General features: G+C 44.6%; 1 protein-coding gene across 3 annotated transcripts in view; it reads left to right on the top strand.

The window, feature by feature from the left end:
- LOC126163047 (protein tweety) overlaps positions 1 to 22,722 on the top strand; it is a 1,031,842-nt gene that overhangs the window by 393,122 nt on the left and 615,998 nt on the right. The window lies entirely within an intron of this gene.

The raw sequence follows: 22,722 nt of genomic DNA on the forward strand, positions 1-22,722 counted from the left end.
CGCGGCTCATGAGCGCACAGCGCTGCACGTGTGCTGCTCGCGTGCAATCGTCGACTGGGGCAGTGGCGACAGCCGGCAGGTTGCGGCAGTGTAGTGCCAGGCTAAGTTGCGGACGTTGATGTGTAGCGACCACTACGTAGTGAACGTTGTATTTCAAGAACCGGAAAATGCAGAGTGAAACAAGGAAACGGAGAAGTGGAGATTTGCTATCTTTTAAAAAGTAATGAGAGAATCATTTTTTCTTTGTGCAAAAATGTGAAAATTCGAAATGTTTAATATGTGGCAGTATTCTCGCTGGTCAGCGGAAGTTTGGTATTGAAAGCCATTATAACAATTTTCAGAAGGACGAGTACAATTTATTGTCGGATTCTGAGCGGATGAGGAAATTGACTGAGCTTAAGAAGAGCGATCTGACGATACTAGATGCATCTATCGTAGTTGCTGTTGTCACGAGAAATCTGCCACTTTCTTTCCCCATGTCTCTCATCTAACTGATTTCACATTTTATGGAACACTGTTTTAAGTTTTTCAGGACGACAACAATAATAGCCCAGCGGTACGTACAGTTATAAGATTGCGCTTAATATAGCGAGAGCTGGAAAACCATTTGCTGAACTGTAATAGGTACTCTTTCAAACCACGATATCTTTCAAGCACTCCTACTAATCTTATTCCTTCATTCAATGAAGCAAGCTAGGAAACAAAATGCATTGCACAGGAAGGAGCGCACAGAGGGTATGGTGGGGAGGGGATATAAGCGGGTGGCCAGCTTGCCCCTGTGTGCACGCAGAACACCTGTTAACTGCACGCGTGCAAGTGCACCGCACACGTGCAGGATTCCTGCCCGCCCCTGGCCTAGAACCTCTTGGCCACCAGCGGCCGGCGACTCTGTGTTACATCAGTCTCACTAAATGACCTGATCTTAATCGTATACAAAATGTTTAAAACAGCAGGTCAAACAAAGTAATTAACTTCCTTGTGGTTTGGTAGCTGTACAGGTTATAACCGTCAGTGAGTGGAAGGGAGAATGTTTTGACTGGCGAGGAACAGGCCAGAAAAACAAACAGAGAGATGAAAGTGAAGCTAATGGCTAGACGTAACGTGGTAATCATAAGCAATGTACCACTGGTCAAGAAACGTAAGATAGGAGAGCGACGTCGTGCCGACTGCAGGGCATCGGCTTACGACGCCGAGGTGGCGACCCTACCGGGAGCTGGCGATAAGGGCCGCTTTATCTGACTCTGCTCTGCTTTACTGTGCTGCCTTACGTAACGGAGCTTTTGTATTTGCTGCCTTCTGATGTCCCACTTGTTACTGTGTTCATCCAAGGAGAAAAGTAATTGCCTTTTTAGAGACAACAGTTCGGCAGATGGCAGACAACTTTTCGCTTGTACCTTCTTTTCATGCTAACGTCTCTTTTTATCGTGTCACCGAACTGTCGTGACGTGAAATACATGTGTGAATTTCTGGAAAGAAGGTCCGTGGTCGTATACAGCGGTGTTATCAGTTGCACTAAACTCTCAGTTTCTATTAGAGAAAACTAATTTTGTTGTTCAGAGGAGAACTTTCAAAAGTAAGTCTTAAGATCAGGGAATACGTCGATAGCTAGACAGATGACCTATCGCCATTTAAAAGTTCATTTTAATAAAAAATTGAATGTCGATCACCGTTCACCCTGACAGCAAGTAACACACGTAGTGTGTTGCGCAAATTGGCCCAAATAGCCACTAGATAGCTGCAGACTATCAGGGTCTACCACAAAAGACTAATTAACAATAGAATTGCAGGTAAAATGCAGCTGAAACGCTGAGGTATTAATGCTCACAGGAGTGGGGTACAGCTGATATGGGCCGCCGAATCTACGAAGTCTTATCAGACATGAAGGAAAGATTTAAAGAATAGTGGGAGGGATTAAAATACTAGTACATTCCATCGCTACGCAAGCGTATTACTTGTCGATTATAGTAGATTATACAACAGAATACTGTAACTTCTTCTTCTTCTTCTTATTATTATTATTATTATGTAATTACTGCTGTTATTATATAATTGTAAGTAGCAATGTACTTCATCATTAACAGTATCTTGTTTTTCGACTTTTAGGAAGTTCAGCAGTTATTTGTAAAGGTGTACAATACTCTACGTTTAGTATTTACTGATTGATCGGTGAATAGGTTGGATAACGTCGGGAAGAGGCTTCTCCTTCTTATTTTTGGTACATGATGTTTTCTCTGAGCCCTTATCAGTTATGTGTCAACGCCGTTTCCAAAGTGCCTGCCTGGTCCAGCTCGGTGAAATCGGCCAAGACCGCGCCCGATTCTTTGGTTAACTTTTCTAAGTTAGTACTCTGTTCTATTAGCACAGATATCTTTTCGAGACGCACTTCAGTCTTTAGTCGTTAATTCATGTAGCATTTCGCCTGTTTGCATTACGTTAGAGGTATCGACGAGCTGCTCTCGTCCGAGGGATTTTGTGAGGATTCAGAGTATTTAAAAGCCATGTACTGTGGAGTACAGCAGGAGAACAAACACGTTATTAACACCGCTTACGTTTTGTGCTGAATTCCTGCAAACTGTGAAGGTGGCTGACTGAAGTGTACAACTCGCGAGCCGAGAACAAAACGCGCATTCAAGTCGTATGACGACACCTGTTTCTCACTGCGCGAGGGAGACAGCGGCGTCTGTTTTGCAGCACCAGCCTGGGAATGTCGTGACGCACGTACACAAAACACCCGTTGCCCTGCACCTCGCGCTTCCAGAATTTTACCATAAGATACGTCATGCTTGAAGCTCTTTCCCTAAATCGTTTCAGGCAAATGCCGGGATGGTTCCTTTGAAAGGGCACGGCCGATTTCCTTCCCAATCCTTCCCTAACCCGAGCTTGCGCTCCGTCTTTAATGACCTCGTTGTCTACGGGACGTTAAACACTAACCACCACCACCTTGAAGCTCTTCGTGTGCTCTTGTGGCGCATCGTGAAACATATACGGATTCTATGAGCCGAACGATAATCCAACTTGCGTGACATGACGACATAATACGGATCACAGAACGAAGGCCACAGTTCTTTGAAAGCAATGGGACTCATTTCAGCCAGACACGACTGATCATGGGACGAGATAGACGAGGTAAGGTGATAGGCCCGTTCTGAACGCTGTACGCATCCAGACACGTTAGATGTCGCAGCCCTCTCTTCATCCATCGGGAATTAAAACAGCACTTGAATGAAATACCCCAGAGGGGAAGCACTTAAAAAATAACAGTTACCTTGAACTATTACTAATTTATCTATTTCGTGATCACGGACAAATTCTCCGGCCACCATCTCTCCAGTGGTGACAATCATTTGCCTTGGCGTGATTGGGACCCTGTTACGTCTTTAAACTGAAACTTATAAATCTCTTACATCATTAAAACTACCGGCAGAAATCAGCATCTTTAACCAACAATCTTGGAAAGATTCTGGAGAGTGGCTGTTGATATACTTTCCGGGATGTGAGGTCGTGGTCCAAGAACTTTTCTGCTCCTTACGTTTCGTCCAGGACTGCGCTGGACTTCCTCAGAGGGCGCTGCTCCGCTGAGTCTTGCCGACTGACTGGTCGGGTGTCTGAGAGCGACTTACATATTGTGGGAAAGGGGGGCGTGGTTCAGGTGACACGTGATGAGCAGTGATAATCCATAATAAAGATAAGGTTGACTATCGATTACCATCTTGTCAAAGATAGAAATTGTTAGCAATTTTGTAGAGCCACTGTCCATATATCGCTAAGTTTCATAGCCTACTCTTAGTTATGGATTTGTTATGGATTATCACTGCTCATCACTTGTCACCTGAACCACGCCCCCCTTTCTCACAATATATAAGTCGCTCTCAGACACCCGACCAGTCAGTCGGCAAGACTCAGCGGAGCAGCGCCCTCTGAGGAAGTCCAGCGCAGTCCTGGACGAAACGTAAGGAGCAGAAAAGTTCTTGGACCACGACCTCACATCCCGGAAAGTATATCAACAGCCATGTCAACCGGTCGTGAAAGCCTTCATTCTACATTCTGGAGAGTGTCCTCAGGAACAAACTGAGAGAGGGAACCTCATCCAACGAGACTAGACACCTTCCACCATACAAGGGCCGGTATCTACTAGAAGGTCACTTCCGCAATTGCGAACGTGACCAGCTGACGTAGTGTTGTTGGGGCAGACGTGAGCATGTTCGACGTCGTAATTATAACGACCAGTGTGTGTACGCTGTCATGCCCATTGCAACAAGGTACGCTTGCAGTCCGTCAGCGGGCAGAGTCACGTTTGTTGCCGAAGGGGTGGCCTAGGTGCGCCAACACAAACCAGCGACAGTTCCACATCACTGCGCCTGTGCCATTACTGACCTCATCGTCTGCGCTTAGGCAGTTCTAATATATTTCGCATCACTCAAATGTTCCGCGTTGTACGACACTGCCTGTAACCATTTTCACCACCATGTTAAAACTGTCTTAGGAGATAAAGTCAAAACTGGAAGAAATTATCGTAATTTTTTAATTCTAATTGGCGACTTGACAAACACTTTCTTGGCGCCAGAAACAAGAATATCCACCTCTTTACACTGACTTCTGACACTTTCAGCGACTCAATGTAGACCGTGAGCAAGGCATGTCAGGTGAACTAACTTACGGTAAAGAACTTTTAATCCAGTTCCCGATTTAACGATACATATATGGAGTATGGAGCATCACTAAGACATAGCAGTACACAGTCATGCCGTGTCCTTTCTGGCCGCAAGAAAGCTAACGAGTCTCTGAAATTTTGGCAACGGTGGAACGATTTACTCGGTCGAGTACTTGTATATTAAGAAGAAATGATCTGCTTCTTACTTTCACTACACTACATTACTCTACACACGCACTGCCCCGATGTATCTGTGATTTTGGCAGTGGGAATCCATATGTTTTCGTGCTTCAGTATATTCCGAATATAAATTACTTCATATATACTCATAGTTTTTGCGCACTGTAGATTCTTCCGGTACCCTTTCGTTTATGTATTTTTCTAGAAATGCACGAAGCTGCACATTATTCAATTTTCACAATGTCGGAAGCCATTAATGTTAACACAAATTGTCGAAAATTTATCACTAGAACCCGACTGTTCGCGAGCTTCGCTTTTAATCAGTTGGTGGTGTAACTTAGATTTATTGTTAAACCTCTCCTTACGCCGCGTGGTATTAAGTGCTGCACAAAGTCCATTTTTTTCTTCGTAGAAACACTTTGAAACACCCCTTTTGAAAAATTAATGAATTACTGTGCTAATAAACCCCTTACGTTATTTGATTTTCAAACAGCTGAGCGGAACTGAACGTACTCAGGCGTTTCTCTCTTTACTCATTCTGATCAACACTAAACTGACACACAATATTTTTAGCGCAACGCAATCTGACTTTCAATAATCCCTACAAAAGAATGGCCCTGACTAACAATAACCTATACCTTTCATGAATCACTTACCTCACAAAAATCTTCGTTACTCGAAATACTGCAATACAGCGAGCGCCATACTGCCAGCTAAATAAAAGATTCTAACTACTGAAGGCACTAACTACTGATAGGCATAGTTAGCAAATGAAAGATTTTGATAGAGAACAAACAATGTATTTACCTTAATAATGTTCAAAAGTCATATATAATCAGTTCATGATATCCAGTATTACAAATTTACTCTTTCTGGCGGACACACGTCCAGATCGTACGCTCTTAAAATTCTGCCATCTCTCTCCCCACACCTACCACTGCTGGCGGCTCACCTCTAACTGCGCAACGCTACGCGCTGTTCACATCCATCTACCCAACACTACAATAGCGAATATTCCAACAATGCAAACCAGCCACAGACTGCACACAGCACAGTCAGTGATTTTCATACAGAGCGCTACGTGGCCTTACCAACATAAAAACCTAAACAGCCTACTTACAACTTTTTACACACCAAACAATGTAACACCGCTTCCAAACTCATTTATGCATTTGTTTAAAAATGCTGATTGAGAGTTTTTGTGTGTGGCATTCCCCAATTACAACCGCGAGCAATTGTGCGCACTTGAGCTAAAGTGCGTTGCACAACACGCTGCAGCTTGGAGCGCGGGGATTCAGCGGCCATGCCGACATCATCCCGATGCGATAACTGACGGATGGAGTGATGACTCTCTTGTCCAATCGCAGCAAGTGTTTCTCCTTGCAGCATTATTTCACAACGTCATGGCTATACCATAGTATTGCTTTTTTACGCATTCGACCGAAGTTAATTTTCTATAGGCGTATAAAAAAGAGAATCGCTGATTGATAAATGACTGTCAGTAGTGAAATATCCACTTCTAGAATCATAATTTTCGGTAAGATATGCTGTTTTAGTGAAAAATGGTGAAATAAGGAAGCAAAAACGTTTTCTTGCGAAATAAACATTAATAATTTGTTAAAACTGCTTGTCTAGGATTGTATTTGCAGTATAATCATTCTGCTTATACCGAAAAGTGTGGAAAAAAATAATGCGTTTTGTTTAGAAATCCGGGCTTTAATTATCCGTTAGATAATCAATGCAACTTGATTCATAAACTTGTCCCCAATACCGTAATGTAAGACTGCCATATTATGCCCCTGCATATACCGCGCGTCTACATTTGAGACAAGTAGCTATTTATTAGACTAATTAATTGGTTCACGACAGTTGTGAATATCAATAGAATTATTCAGCGATTACACCAGCCATCAGGCAACATTACCAGCTAACACTTTGAGTGTGCTCTGCAGTCTGACTTATATAAAGCACTGTTTGTAAATGTTACAAACTCTTATATTGTTTCTTTGGGGCACTCTCGACCTTTTTGTTTTTATAGCGAGCACCTAATGACTTATTAGGTTCTGTATCTGTACGCCATGCGTTCTTCGAACCATCTTTTTAGTGCTGAAGATGCTCGATAAGAAGGAAAGTTTCATTTGGTATTAGTGTTCAACGAGTTTAAGTAAAGAATTCGTTTGGTTAGAAGAGCGTAATCATCAGGTATCCTGTGAAGAGTATGTGCAACGCGAAAACGATATGTATGAAAATGAATAGCTGCGTTTCATATGATTAAGTCTTCCGAAATTACTGCTGATTTACTGAGAGAAACATGCCGTCATTACTAATTTTGTTCGTTAAGGGCTAGATAATTATTTGACACAGACATGTTAGAGGTATTGGCATGTAATTTAGCGCTTCTGTTTTATTTCTCTTTGGTGTCGCAGAAAGAACAATATTTGTAAAGTTTAGTCTTAGAAGTCTGTGATAAGTAATAAGGATAAGTTGAAGTAGTGATAGAAGGATTGCTGAATTTAAGGCCATCTGTTGCATCTGGTAAGGAACAACACATACAAAAATACTACATAACAATCACAATAATAATAATTTGCATTATTAATGAAAATGATAATTGGCAATAATACAGTATAATAACACTTGCACTAATAATGATGATACAGTAATGGAAGAATTAAGAACGATATTAATTAGTTATTACATAATAAATTCAACAACATTTTGCATTATTAACAAAAGTAATAATTAGCAATAATAATCATAATAATAATAAAGGCATTAAGAATGATATTGATTAGTTAAGCACTTTTGAAGCCTTGTTTGGTATTAGAAGAAGTGGAAGGGACAATGAAAGAAGTGAGGATTGAAATGAAAGTGACAACGTCGCTAGGAAATAACAGAATCTCTACAAAGAACTTTGAAGAGAAGGGGAGGAAAAGTGGGGTAGGGAGGGAGGGTTGATGGGAGTGAGCTATTAGAAGAGATAGCTATTGTGGTATAAGGTGGGCCATTAGATGTCTTCTGACGTTTGAAAGAATTTTAATTTCTGTAATATTTTGAGGAATATTGATCCAGAGTCGGGTTCCTGATACAGAAAATGATTTAGGGAACACGGCAGTGTACGGAGCGGAGTTTACTCTGTTGACATCGAGTATTTCTGCTGTGTTGTTCAGATAGTAGCGTAAGGATTGAAGATGAATAGGAAGGAGTGCAATGATTGAGAAGACGATACAGGAAACACAGGGTATGATAATCTGTACGCTTATCGGCACTTAGCCACGGAAACTGATTGTAGACACGTCGAAATAGCGTACGTCACAAATGTATCGCACACAAACATTCATCGCCGTGAGGTTTCATTCGAAAGTCCTCGGAGAATAGGATCACTATAATCAAGGATGGAGAGTATTAGTGACACTACGCGTTTCTTTTTTAGCTCAGTAGGAAATACCTTTTTCTATCTGTTTATTCACTTATGTTATGGCGACAACACCAAGTATTGAGAAATACGTATAGTTTACAGTTACACATTTAAGGATTTAGGCACAAAGCTAATATGTTTCAATTATTAATGTTAGTAATTGATTAATACTAAGAGGAGGGCATTTAAACTATAAAATTAGGACTGTTAACTAAAACAGATACATTTAGTCAGAGTTCAACATCTGTTGAGTGAAACCAATTTATAACAGAGGGAGCAGCATTAATAAAATCACTGAATTGTTCTGGGTACTTTCTCAGAGGATAATCTCTGACAGTATTCTGAACGGTTTGTTCTTGGGCTCCACAATCACGGGCTGGAGAGTCCTGGAGTCCCCACTTGTGCGTGACCGGTTCTTATCCTATTCAATCGTGTCCACTCCTCTTCACATCAAATCCTGGTAAACTGGCAGATGGTTCTTGAACAGCTTGGTGTTTTATTGTTGCAGCATTCCATCTCCTGCACCACTCTTCTCTTTAAAATCAAACTTGTGGTTTTTTTTCATTATGCCACAGTGGACTGAGTGATATCAAGCGGTCTGGAGGAGAGTCATTTAAGACTATATGGACTGTGGAAGGTCTGGGGGTAATCGAGGTGATGCAGCTTCCTCCCTTCTCGATCGGTTGCTTCTCGGCGTCGCAGTTCAGCTGGTGGAATCTTACTGATTGTGTCCAGGCAAGGCACTGGCGTGGATTTTAGTGTACCCGCAATAATTCTCATTAATTCATTCAGATGGATGTTTGGTTTCTTTGCGTGAGCACTGTGTTGCCATACTGGCTCACGGTATTCAGCTACTGGGTATATAAGTGTCAGAGCTGTGGCCGTAGAGTGGGAGCTTCAGCATCCCAGGTTCTGCCAGCCAATTTCTTTACGATCTTACCCCGAGTCTTTAGCTTTTGGCTAGTGTTTGCCAGGTGTTTTTGTATGTTAACGACCGATCCCGTATGACACCAAGGTATTTAGGCTGGAAAATATGGCTAATCCTCTGTTGGGGGATAATTACCGACCATCACCAAGACTGGAGTGAAAACACAACTGCAGTCTGTAAGATGTCAGAATCACTTAATTCTTTACGGAAACATAAAAGTTGAGCGGCTTAGCTTTTTTATATTGCTTTAAAGAATTAAGTGATTCTGACACCTTCTTACAGACTGATGCTGTGTTTTCAGTCCAGTCTCGGTGGCGGTCGAGAATTATCCATAGATTCTTTGCAGAAGAAGAAAAGTTGATTTCTGTGCTGTTTAGATTAAGGGTAGAAGAAATTATCTGAACTGGTGAGTAATAAGTCTTTTATGAGCGAGTAAGACTGCTTGCGTTTTAGATGGGGTAAGTTTCAAACATATGTTCTGCGCCCATTTAGGTGTGACGTAATTTAATTCAGTCTACTAGGTGACCGCTCTGGACATCTAATCCCGTAGTAGCTAGCCCTCTGAGCATGTAGTGTGGTAGTTAAATTAGTTCACAGTGGCAGAGATTGAACACTCCTTTCGTAAGTACTGGTTCTGAGGCTACCAAGGTCGCCGGTGTTACACGTGTTCAAGATCGATAAGTGTATAGACTAATATGTCAGACTAATTGGTCTTAGGGAAAGCTCAGTTGAGGTACGTGGCTTACGTGTTGAGTGCACAGTGTTCCTTATCGGCTATATTTTAGCTGCGGAATGGACAGCCGAGGTGTTGCCGCGAAACTCTCGACAGCAGCTCAGAACAGGGGCTGTGGGGCGGTGGTGCCGGGGGGGGGGGGGGGGGGCGGGCTCGCCGGATGTGAAGCCAGCAGGTAGCGACACAGCCATTCCTGTCTACAGGAGAGGCGCGTGTTCTCGCGGAACGCACGCCCACCTGGTAAAGTCAGTTGCGTTCCGGGAGGCGTCAGACGCAGATGGGGGATGCCTACGTAATCCGCGGCCTGACTCACCTGTGTGACGTCACGCGGCGCGGCCTTGACCACGCGGCCAGACGGCCAGCTGGCTGCACCGCCGCTGAGTCGCTTTCTGCCCCTTCCCCCTCACCTTCTCTCTCTCACACTCATTTCCTCTCACAGCTACCAGCACCACTCGTGCCCAGGGTTTAATGTCAGTACACAACACTTTGCAGGACCACTCTTAAGGCCCGGTTCACGTGAGGAATTCAAACAGGCGGAATTCAAAGACGGCTGAAGGGGCTTCAGCCGTCCTCACACGGGACGAGGCAGCTAACGTTAACGTGAAAGCGGGCAGGAAACGCAACCTCACGTGACACAGCGCCCGCGTCACATGGGACGTACTGGTTTACGTGATTTGTCTCTGTAGCGCTCTCCACTAACAACTATCCGCTGTATTTGACTCGAAAACGACACAGTTTGTTTACGCTCGTAACGATTCAAATGGTTCAAATGGCTCTGAGCACTATGGGACTTAACAGCTGTGGTCATCAGTCCCCTAGAACTTACAAGGGAACCTCCCCATCGCACCCCCCTCAGATTTAGTTATAAGTTGGCACAGTGGATAGGCCTTGAAAAACTGAACACAGATCAGTCGAGTAAACAGGAAGAAGTTGTGTGGAACTATGAAAAAATAAGCAAAATATACAAACTGAGTAGTCCATGCGCATCAAGGATAATGTAAGCATAGGTGCGCCGTGGTCTCGTGGTTAGCGTCAGCAGCTGCGGAGCGAGAGGTCCTTGGTTCAAGTCTTCCCTCGAGTGAGAAGTTTACTTTCTTTATTTTCGTAAAGTTATGATCTGTCCGTTCGTTCATTGACGTCTCTGTTGACTGCAATAAGTTTAGTGTCTGTGTTTTGCGGCCGCACCGCAAAACCGTGCGATTAGTCGACGAAAGGACGTGCCTCTTCAATGGGGACCGAAAACATTTGATCGCAAGGTCATAGGTCAACCGATTCCTCCACAGGAAAACACGTCTGATATATTCTATACGACACTGGTTACGGCATGTGCGTCACATGACAGGAATATGTTGTGGACCCACCTAACTTGTACACTTGGCGAATGGGTAAAAAGATTCTTCTACCTTTCCCGATTTAGGTTTTCTTGTGGGTGTGATAATCACTCCCAAAAAGTGATGAAAACATAAGAGTTTGTCACATAAACTGAAAAAAAAATTAAAATTTCCACTCAAGGGAAGACTTGAACCAAGGACCTCTGGTACCGCATCTGCTCACGGTAACCACAGGACCACGGCGCTCCTGAGCTTATTCTGTCCTTAATTTTGCTTATGTTGTCCATTGACTACTAAGTTTGTATATTTTGCTTATTTTTTCATAGTTCCATACAACTTCTTCCTGTTTTCTCGATTGATCTGTGTTCAGTTTTTCAAGGTCTATCCACTGTGCCAACTTAGAATTAAATCTGAGGGGGGTGCGATGGGGAGGTTCGCTTGTTAGAACTACTTAAACCTAACTAACCTAAGGACATCACACACATCCATGCCCGAGGCAGGATTCGAACCTGCGACCGTAGCAGTCGCGCGGTTCCGGACTGCGCGCCTAGAACCGCGAGACCACCGCGGCCGGCACGCTCGTAACGTACCAACGTTAGTTATTCTACGACGTACATTTCCTGTCGTGTCCATATGTTAGTAATTTTTTTTTCTGTAGTACGCACAAATAAAACCGTCAAGACCCCTTAACATATTATAAGGTAAAAAGCGAGGATATCAGCTTATAAAACTTCAGAAAATCGCACATACTCACGCCTGGGAATGAGCGAATATATCTATTAATTGAATAGAAAAATCCCACAATCTTTAACAAAAGGAGAAGATAAAAAGGTACACAGCAATATGTGAACTAACTCACCATTCTCTCATCAGCCAGCGCCTTTACCGCTTTGCTACGCTGAACTTGTGCAATCTTCTAAATGCACCGAGCGAGGTGGCGCAGTGGTTAGCACACTGGACTCGCATTCGGGAGGACGACGGTTCAGTCCCGCGTCCGGCCATCCTGATTTAGGTTTTCCATGATATCCCTAAATCAGGTAAATGCCGGGATGGTTCCTTTGACAGGGCACGGCCGACTTCCTTCCTCATCCTTCCCTAATCCGATGAGACCGATGGCCTCACTGTTTGGTCTCTTCCCCCCAAATCAACCCATCTTCTAAATGCTTTCACCGCCGACGTGTTATTAACCGATAGTTAATTATAAAAAGTTCTGCCAAGAACGAGGCGCTTTTGATGAATATCCATACGCCATCGCCTTAAAACGGTTTACTTTCAAAACGAGCGAGTTACAACACGAAAATAACTAAATATCATCATTCCTTAACCATCAGTATGACGTTTCCCGTCACTTTACTACGGCGAGTCGCACCCCGGTAACGACGCAGATCCTGAATGTGCTGCTGCTTAGAAACAGCAGATATTCACCGGCTGCAAGTTGTAAAACCAACGAAATATGAGCTTCAATTCCAGAAATACAAATGCGGTATGGCGTCTCGAAAGTTCTGTTAGTGAGGTACAGAACGGTATTTCCTCTTATTGCTTCAGCGTTTCTTAACACGTTGCCACCGAGCGAGGTGGCGCAGAGGTTAGCACACTGGACTCGCATTCGGGAGGACGACGGTTCAATCCCGCGTCCGGCCATCCTGATTTAGGTTTTCCGTGATTTCCCTAAATCGCTCCAGGCAAATGCCGGGATGATTCGGTTCAAAGGGCACGGCCGATTTCCTTCCCCGGCCTTCCCTAATCCGATGAGACCGATGACCTCGCTGTCTGGTCTCCTTCCCCAAAACAACCAACCAAGCAACACGTTGCCGAAACAGCGCAGAACTTGTTTTGTGATTCAGGCGAGGCTATGGTTCCTCAAAGTGAAATAACAGGAAGTGACGTCACAAAACTGGTAGAGCTTGACATTAACGTTAGCTATCTCGTCCAGTGTGACGACGGGTTCCCTTAGCTTTGTACCACGTGTTGGCGCTTCTTCCCGTTCCAGCCGCGTGGGGAACGCGGGAAAATTACTCTTCAAATACACCTGTGCGGCCTTGGCTTAATACTGTCTTGTATGTCCCTATGTGAGCGACACCTCGGGGCTGAGGTATATTCCTCCATTCCTCAATCGCCGGTTCTCGAAACTACACTCCTGGAAATGGAAAAAAGAACACATTGACACCGGTGTGTCAGACCCATCATACTTGCTCCGGACACTGCGAGAGGGCTGTACAAGCAATGATGACACGCACGGCACAGCGGACACACCAGGAACCGCGGTGTTGGCCGTCGAATGGCGCTAGCTGCGCAGCATTTGTGCACCGCCGCCGTCAGTGGCAGCCAGTTTGCCGTGGCATACGGACCTCCATCGCAGTCTTTAACACTGGTAGCATGCCGCGACAGCGTGGACGTGAACCGTATGTGCAGTTGACGGGCTTTGAGCGAGGGCGTATAGTGGGCATGCGGGAGGCCGGGTGGACGTACCGCCGAATTGCTCAACACGTGGGGCGTGAGGTCTCCACAGTACATCGATGTTGTCGCCAGTGGTCGGCGGAAGGTGCACGTGCCCGTCGACCTGGGACCGGACCGCAGCGACGCACGGATGCACGCCAAGACCGTAGGATCCTACGCAGTGCCGTAGGGGACCGCACCGCCACTTCCCAGCAAATTAGGGACACTGTTGCTCCTGGGGTATCGGCGAGGAACATTCGCAACCGTCTCCATGAAGCTGGGCTACGGTCCCGCACACCGTTAGGCCGTCTTCCGCTCACGCCCCAACATCGTGCAGCCCGCCTCCAGTGGTGTCGCGACAGGCGTGAATGGAGGGACGAATGGAGACGTGTCGTCTTCAGCGATGAGAGTCGCTTCTGCCTTGGTGCCAATGATGGTCGTATGCGTGTTTGGCGCCGTGCAGGTGAGCGCCACAATCAGGACTGCATACGACCGAGGCACACAGGGCCAACACCCGGCATCATGGTGTGGGGAGCGATCTTCTACACTGGCCGTACACCACTGGTGATCGTCGAGGGGACACTAATAGTGCATGGTACATCCAAACCGTCATCGAACCCATCGTTCTACCATTCCTAGACCGGCAAGGGAACTTGCTGTTCCAACAGGACAATGCACGTCCGCATGTATCCCGTGCCACCCAACGTGCTCTAGAAGGTGTAAGTCCACTACCCTGGCCAGCAAGATCTCCGGATTTGTCCCCCATTGAGCATGTTTGGGACTGAAGCGTCGTCTCACGCGGTCTGCACGTCCAGCACGAACGCTGGTCCAACTGAGGCGCCAGGTGGAAATGGCATGGCAAGCCGTTCCACAGGACTACATCCAGCATCTCTACGATCGTCTCCATGGGAGAATAGCAGCCTGCATTGCTGCGAAAGGTGGATATACACTGTACTAGTGCCGACATTGTGCATGCTGTGTTGCCTGTGTCTATGTGCCTGTGGTTCTGTCAGTGTGATCATGTGATGTATCTGACCCCAGGAATGTGTCAATAAAGTTTCCCCTTCCTGGGACAATGAATTCACGGTGTTCTTATTTCAATTTCCAGGAGTGTATGTCAGTAGGAAACTACCTGGCAGGTTAAAACTGTGTGCCGGACCGAGACTCGAACTCGGGACCTTTGCCTTTCGCGATCAAGTGTTCTAGGCGAAAGGCAAAAGTCTCGAGTTCGAGTCTCGGTCCGACACACAGTTTTAATCTGCCAGCAAGTTTCATATCAGCGCACACTCCGCTGCAGAGTGACAATCTCAGTCTATGTAAGTAGGCTTTTTCCCGATAGTTGGCGCCTGTCTTGAAGCGCGCAGAGAGTGCAGTATTTGAGCGTTATCCCGCAGGTTAAGCAAACCTGTCACAATTCGTGCTGACCCGCTGTGTATACCTCCAGGATCCCCCGTATTTGTGTAGCTCAGTGCACTTGTGCAATATCACAGGCCAACGAAATTTTTTTAAAACTTTTTTTATTTTGCTAGCTGATCTTCATAGATTTTTGTGAGCTGAATCCAAATCTAGCCTAAGTTTTTTTGGTTCGCCCATAGTTTTCGAGCAACATGCTCTTTATTATATAGTATAAAAATCCTATGCTATACGGTAAACGGGGAAATTAATCAATCGCTTTGTTACAACATAAGCATGGTTTGTATTTACAGCAAGCTTCTGAAAACAATGATCTGTGTTAATAGAGATTTCACTTGTCAGCTGGAATTGGTTTGTATTTTCTTTCTCTTTCTTCTTCGAAGCTTCTTGTGTAGCTTTTTCTACGATGAGTCACTTGCTGAACTTCTTGGTGAAGTGACCAACAGTAGTCCCCCATCACGCGGGTATTCCAGCGGCCTTGGTAGCGTTTTTGCATCACTTTAATGTCCTGGTGAAAACGCTATTCTTGCTCCTCACTAACGTCTCCCATATTGTCCAGGAAGCAATCAAGGTGACTGTTCAAAAAGTGAACTTTCAGTCTCATTAAACATCGTGAAGTTTTAAACTTCTTTAACATTGTAGCTACAATAGAAACATATTCTGGGTCTTTTTCATGTCCTAAGAACCTTGTAACGACCTACTTGAATGATACCCATGCTTCTTTCTCATTTAAGGTCATTTTGTATTCAAAGTTAACGTCAAACATCAATTTTCTAATGTCAGGTCCGACAAAGAAGCTTTCTTTTAGTTTAGCTTCTGAAAGGTGTGGAAGCTTTTGGCAGAGATACTTAAAACATGGTCCATCTTTAGGCAAAGCCTTTACAAACTGTTTCATTAGGCATAACTTTATATGTAGAGATGGTAGGAGTAGCTTATTACCTTCTTGTTTTTCCAATTATGACCAGTAATATCAACACTGCAAAAGTAGCAATCATCGGAATGATTTCTTGGCTCTCTCCATATCATAGGAACAGCAAATCTAAAGGTTGTTTTCTCCTTTTTGGACCATTTTCTCAGATCTTCAACACACACGGAACAAACTTTATGCGGCGCCCAAGATTTATCTTGATCACCAAGTTTAGATCCAAAGTATGATAGATAAACCTTTTTCACAAAGTCTGTAATGTTTCTTTGGTGTTTTTTAATCACAGATTCACGACAAATATAACAAAAACTGTCAGCAGGGTTTCTACAACCACGATTAGACATTGTACTGAGCACATATACAGGAAACGGGAAAGTGAGGTTAGGATGACAGTAAACAAAACACCATCTGTTAACACAAAAATAGAATCGACCTTTTTTGCCAGCAAATGTTTTTCAGCAGTGTTACCAATGTCATCTACATTCATTACACCTCATTTTTAAATTGTTTTAACTATGTAAAAGCTGTTAAATTCTTTTAAAATCGCCTAATTTAATAAATTGAACTGTAAATGTGAAGAAATGGTGGGTGATACAGTTTTTAAGTATCATAAATGGATTTCCAACCCTAAAAAACACAAGAATAAGGTATTTCTAGGAAAAAAGTTTTTCCATCGTTGGCCTGTGTATTCCAGGGTGGGTCGCACGAGTGTTGTGTACAATCTATATTACAGACCGACAAAGTTTTGCCGGTATCTTGTCAATGAACCGGGGTGTTCACCAGCTACTGAGCCTATATGATCATTTCATTTCGTATCCCTACAAACTGGTAACACCAGGTGTTTGTGTGACTTCACTGTCTCAATTTGTGACTCATTAATATCGTGCTGTTCGGATACTAAGTATTTTTCGGTTTTTGGAGTGCAGAATTTTATATTTCTGAACACTGACAGCGCAGTACCAATCTTTGCACCATTGTGAGAACTTATCAAGATCCGTCTGGATATTTGTGTAGCTTTTTTTCACATATTACTTCATCATACACAAGTGTATCAATTGCAAAACTCTGAGGTTAGTGTTAGTATTGTCTGTCAATGTGCAACATAAAGAGGATACCTCTATCTCTGTCTGTCAATGATGCTCTATCAGATATAACAATCTGCGTCTTCCCTACCAAAAAAGTACAATGTGCTTTACATAAATGCTCGCTGTTCCTTATTGTAAAATACGACAAGACTAGCTACAGTTAATGTTAAGCACTTGATTGGATAAACCAACGTATTTGGTAATTATTCAAGAGGTGGGTTAAAAATTCAAGAATCTACGAGGTTGTGCGCATTTTTCAGTAAAAGTAAGTCAACTTTTTGACATTTTTATCTGTAAAATTTGATATTGGGGAGCTTAAACATTTCAGACGTTCTGTAACTCCCGATTCAGACTGTTTGTCAAACTAAACAGCTGAGAATTTATAATAATGTGCTTTACTTGTTGATTTGCGCTCTTGCAGTATTTCTAATGGTGTGAGCAGGCCTCGTGAACCACAGAACGGCGTGTATTATGTCTTATTCAAGTTCAGTGACAGTTCATCTATAGAGAAAAAGTTATGAAGGGCACAAGAACGTTCCTCTGCACGTTTCATAGTTGGTATAATGTATTTCTTTACACCAAGTGACGGGCTGGACGGAAAGAGAGAGCTGTTGAGGGAAACACGCAGCTCAACTCGGCCCGGCCACTTTGTAGTCGCAGCTACAGACAAGAGAGCCCCTCGGCGCGCCTCGTAAGAAATTAATATGTCCGGCCCCGCCGGCAGACTCCCCTTCTCCGGCTGTACTTTTTAATTAATCGGTTTGTTCCGCCGCGAGAGCCGGGGTCTTGATTCCCTCACGCCGCCTGCAGCTCTCAGCCCCTGCCGGAACAAAACGCAAACCCTCTTCTAGAGGCAAAATTGTTCGTTTCGGCGTCGAACGGTGCGCTAACAGCCCAGGGCACAAGAGCTGAACAATTTCTACTACTATCGACGCCGCTTACTGATGCGCGTGCGCAATCGGAATCTTAACTTTTAAAATGCCAGTTTTCAAAGAACTACACAATAGCGCACCGAAGCAAGATTGCGCGTCAGTAGTTCGCGGAATTCATTCCACGTCCCACGTTGTCGTTGGACCAGTCAGTTGGCCGAGTTGAGCTGCGTGTTTCCCTCACAGTGGATGAACAGCCCTGTCTTTCCGTCTGCGCCGTCAGTTGGTGTAAATGTGGTGTCACCGCCAGACACCACACTTGCTAGGTGGTAGCTTTTGAATCGGCCGCGGTCCGCTAGTATACGACGGACCCGCGTGTCGCCACTGTCAGTGATGGCAGACCGAGCGCCGCCACACGGCAGGTCTAGAGAGACGTACTAGCACTCGCCCCAGTTGTACAGACGACTTGCTAGCGAAGCTACACTGACAAATACGCTCTCATTTGCCGAGACGATAGTTAGCATAGCCTTCAGCTACGTCATTTGCTACGACCTAGCAAGGCGCCATTTATCCTTTGCTATGTATCTGATGAAGCATGAACTATCTGACCGCCCGCATCTCGTGGTCGTGCGGTAGCGTTCTCGCTTCCCACGCCCGGGTTCCCGGGTTCGATTCCCGGCGGGGTCAGGGATTTTCTCTGCCTCGTGATGGCTGGGTGTTGTGTGCTGTCCTTAGGTTAGTTAGGTTTAAGTAGTTCTAAGTTCTAGGGGACTGATGACCATAGAAGTTAAGTCCCATAGTGCTCAGAGCCATTTTTTGAACTATCTGACCGATGTACACCAATTATGGAATAAAGTTAAGTATTACTTCAACTACGTACTTTATTTGCTACTATAATTTCCGTTAACTGTTCCAGACCTCACGCCAGTCTGCGTGAGCTTGCACGCGTGCATTTCGGCCTCCTCTAGTAACACAGTGTTGACTCTTCTGCCAACACTACAGTAAAGAAATTCACTATACCAACTATGAAAGGCAGAAACACATCAAACTATAACATGGAACCCCCTGAGTGCGAGGCCGCAAGTTCAATCTTCAGTAAGGCTCACTTGAAAATGACAGGAAAAATATTAGCTACTAATGACTCACCAAGTGCATCAGTGGGCGATGGAAAATGGGGGGTGCAGAGATCAACTTTCTCTGGAATGTATGTATTATACTTCACGAAATGGACATCGTCGACATTCAAGAAGTGTTCAGCACAAACCAGTAACTTGCACCATGGACACGTAATGAAAAATGGCGCACCACACTGATCACATAGGTTCTCTCCATTTAAAATGGCCGAGGGAGGTGGTGCAGTGGTTAGCACACTGGACTCGCATTCGGGAGGACGACGGTTCAATCGCGCCATCCTGATTTAATTTTTTCGTGATTTCCTTAAATCGCTTCAGGTAAATGCCGGGATGGTTGCTTTGAAAGTGCGCGGCCGACTTACTTCCCCGTCTTTACCTAATCCGATGGGACCGATGACCTCGCTGTTTGGTTCCCTCCTCGGATCAACCAACCAACCATAAAGAACGACGGCGAACTCCTTGGGAATTACTAACAGTGTAGGATGTTCTGCTAGGTACCCAGACTTAAAGAGTGCATATAGAGTCATACTGATGTAACGGGGTGATGAGAACTGATGGAGTGCATTGGCATGCAACCGAATGGGCCGGCCGCTATGGCCGAACGGTTCTAGGTGCTTGAGTCTGGAACCGCGCTGCTGCTACGGTCGCAGGTTCGAATCCTGCCTCGGGCTTGGATGTGTGTGATGTCCTTGGGTTAGTTAGGTTTGAGTAGTTCTAAGACTAGGGGACTGATGACCTCAGATGTTAAATCCCATAGTGCTCAGAGCCATTTAACCATTTGTGCAACCGAATGCGAAACACTCTGTAGTGGAGCTTATCGTGACACCGCCTATCCTTTAAGGTGTAGCTGCTGACAGTGCGATAATATGTTTACAGGCACGGAAAAGACAAACATCCAGAGGCGGAATTTGTCCAGCTGTTCCAAGTGGTATGAACAGCCATGTCACACGCTTTTCGGGAGGGATAGCTTGCTCTGAAGGTGTAAGATTTTTATACGGAGGAATGCAGCAAAAGCAAGTTATTTTGACCAGCTGTCGGCCAAAAGCAGTGATCGTATCACAGTTGTAGTTCTCTTAGGCCCATTTTCCCACTCTTGCTTGCTGTGATGTCAATCTTCCCCACCGCCCTTGCAAGCTCAGGCACACGAGAAAGAGTCGTAGGGGGCAGAACACCTCCACCTTCTCGCAGCAAAATAAAAATCTGTCCAGACAATTTACCATCGGGATTCACAATCGGCATAATTGTATAATAATGCGTTAAGGAATTGATGTTAGTTTATTTTGATACAATTCCCTTGGTACTTCTAATTTATAAGGTTCAGTTCATATGCCTTCCCTCTTCAAATCCCGATTGGTCGGAGTTGAAAACAATTTCTTTACTGAACGATGGGATAAGATTGTTTACGTCATATATAAATTTTTGGCACAAACAATCCTGTTGTAAGAACATCCACAACTGAGCATTATAACAGAGGTTGAAAATACCGCTTCAGTTGTAAATTTCTTTATTTTCACACGACCGGTTTCGGACTGTTATAAGCCCATCCTCAGGTGTCGTAGCTGTGCTGTGGTCCCCGAACGCAGAACAGGAACTTGTGCTCTCATAGACAGCACACCGCGCCTGGTACACGCGGCGCTCGGGGACCACAGCACAGCTACGACACCTGAGGATGGGCTTATAACGGTCCGAAACCGGTCGTGTGAAAATAACGAAATTTACAACTGAAGCGGTATTTTCAACCTCTGCGATAAATTTTTGGGCCAATTCCGCAATTTGACGTTTTGTTTGAGATTTTGTTATCTTACGTATTCCAATTTGCAGCACTATTTGAAATTACGCAACCACCCACTGCTTCCCTTGAAATCACCGTAATCTGTGTCGCACGCTATTTGATATGCATAACATAGTAGATCACTGTCATCCACATCCTGTAAATTGTATCGACGATGCTTGGAATGTCTAACGCCAGGTTTTGCAACAAGTGCACTTCGTTCTCCCTTCAATATTCGTAGTTTTTATTACGCATTACACGGTCATACTGCTGCGGACGTATTCCAGATTTCGTTCGTATTTTTTTTTCTTTTTACTCTGCTGCGGATGATCTTTCATGTACGTAACTATGTTTAGTACCCGCTCCTTGCACAACGAGTGTCCCTTACTACGTTTCACTGGAGACGGGCTTTGTGGCTCTCTGTCCGACAAGGATGATGAACTACATGGCTCGGCGCTTGTTTCAGAATCGATTTCAATTTTAAACATGTATCGTCATCATTGTACTACTCATGCACTCACACATTCCACTGACTGATCTTACACAAACGCTAATATTTCATCTGTCACTTCTTCCCCACTCTGCGAAATTCCTTGGGTTTCTTTCTGGCGAAAAGTCAACTTCGGCAACTGCTGTTGTGGATATAATACAATGTTTGCTTTGTTTATCGTTGGCATTGCTCTGCTTTGTACCGACAACAGCAGCTCTGTATCACCATTTTGAGTTCCTCGTCAACTAAGCAGTTCAGCTACGCTCTGTAGCGTCATGCTGCGCTCACAACGGGATCTACATCTACATCTACATTTATACTCCGCAAGCCACCCAACAGTGTGTGGCGGAGGGCACTTTACGTGCCACTGTCATTACCTCCCTTTCCTGTTCCAGTCGCGTATGGTTCGCGGGAAGAACGACTGTCTGAAAGCCTCTGTGCGCGCTCTAATCTCTCTAATTTTACATTCGTGATCTCCTCGGGAGGTATAAGTAGGGGGAAGCAATATATTCGATACCTCATCCAGAAACGCACCCTCTCGAAACCTGGCGAGCAAGCTACACCGCGATGCAGAGCGCCTCTCTTGCAGAGTCTGCCACTTGAGTTTGTTAAACATCTCCGTAACGCTATCACGGTTACCAAATAACCCTGTGACGAAACGCGCCGCTCTTCTTTGAATCTTCTCTATCTCCTCCGTCAACCCGATCTGGTACGGATCCCACACTGATGAGCAATACTCAAGTATAGGTCGAACGAGTGTTTTGTAAGCCGCCTCCTTTGTTGATGGACTACATTTTCTAAGGACTCTCCCAATGAATCTCAACCTGGTACCCGCCTTACCAACAATTAATTTTATATGATCATTCCACTTCAAATCGTTCCGCACGCATATTCCCAGATATTTTACAGAAGTAACTGCTACCAGTGTTTGTTCCGCTATCATATAATCATACAATAAAGGATCCTTCTTTCTATTTATTCGCAATACATTACATTTGTCTATGTTAAGGGTCAGTTGCCACTCCCTGCACCAAGTGCCTATCCGCTGCAGATCTTCCTGCATTTCGCTACAATTTTCTAATGCTGCAACTTCTCTGTATACTACAGCATCATCCGCGAAAAGCCGCATGGAACTTCCGACACTATCTACTAGGTCATTTATATATATTGTGAAAAGCAATGGTCCCATAACACTCCCCTGTGGCACACCAGAGGTTACTTTAACGTCTGTAGACGTCTCTCCGTTGATAACAACATGCTGTGTTCTGTTTGCCATTAGCAGCCAATATTGGTGGTTGCATGGTAGACAACATGCGGGGTGTCGAATGCCGTAAACATCATTGGCCTTTTGCGATCTAG

This window comes from Schistocerca cancellata, chromosome 2 (assembly GCF_023864275.1).
Source record: "Schistocerca cancellata isolate TAMUIC-IGC-003103 chromosome 2, iqSchCanc2.1, whole genome shotgun sequence".
NCBI classification, from domain to species: Eukaryota; Metazoa; Arthropoda; class Insecta; order Orthoptera; family Acrididae; genus Schistocerca; species Schistocerca cancellata.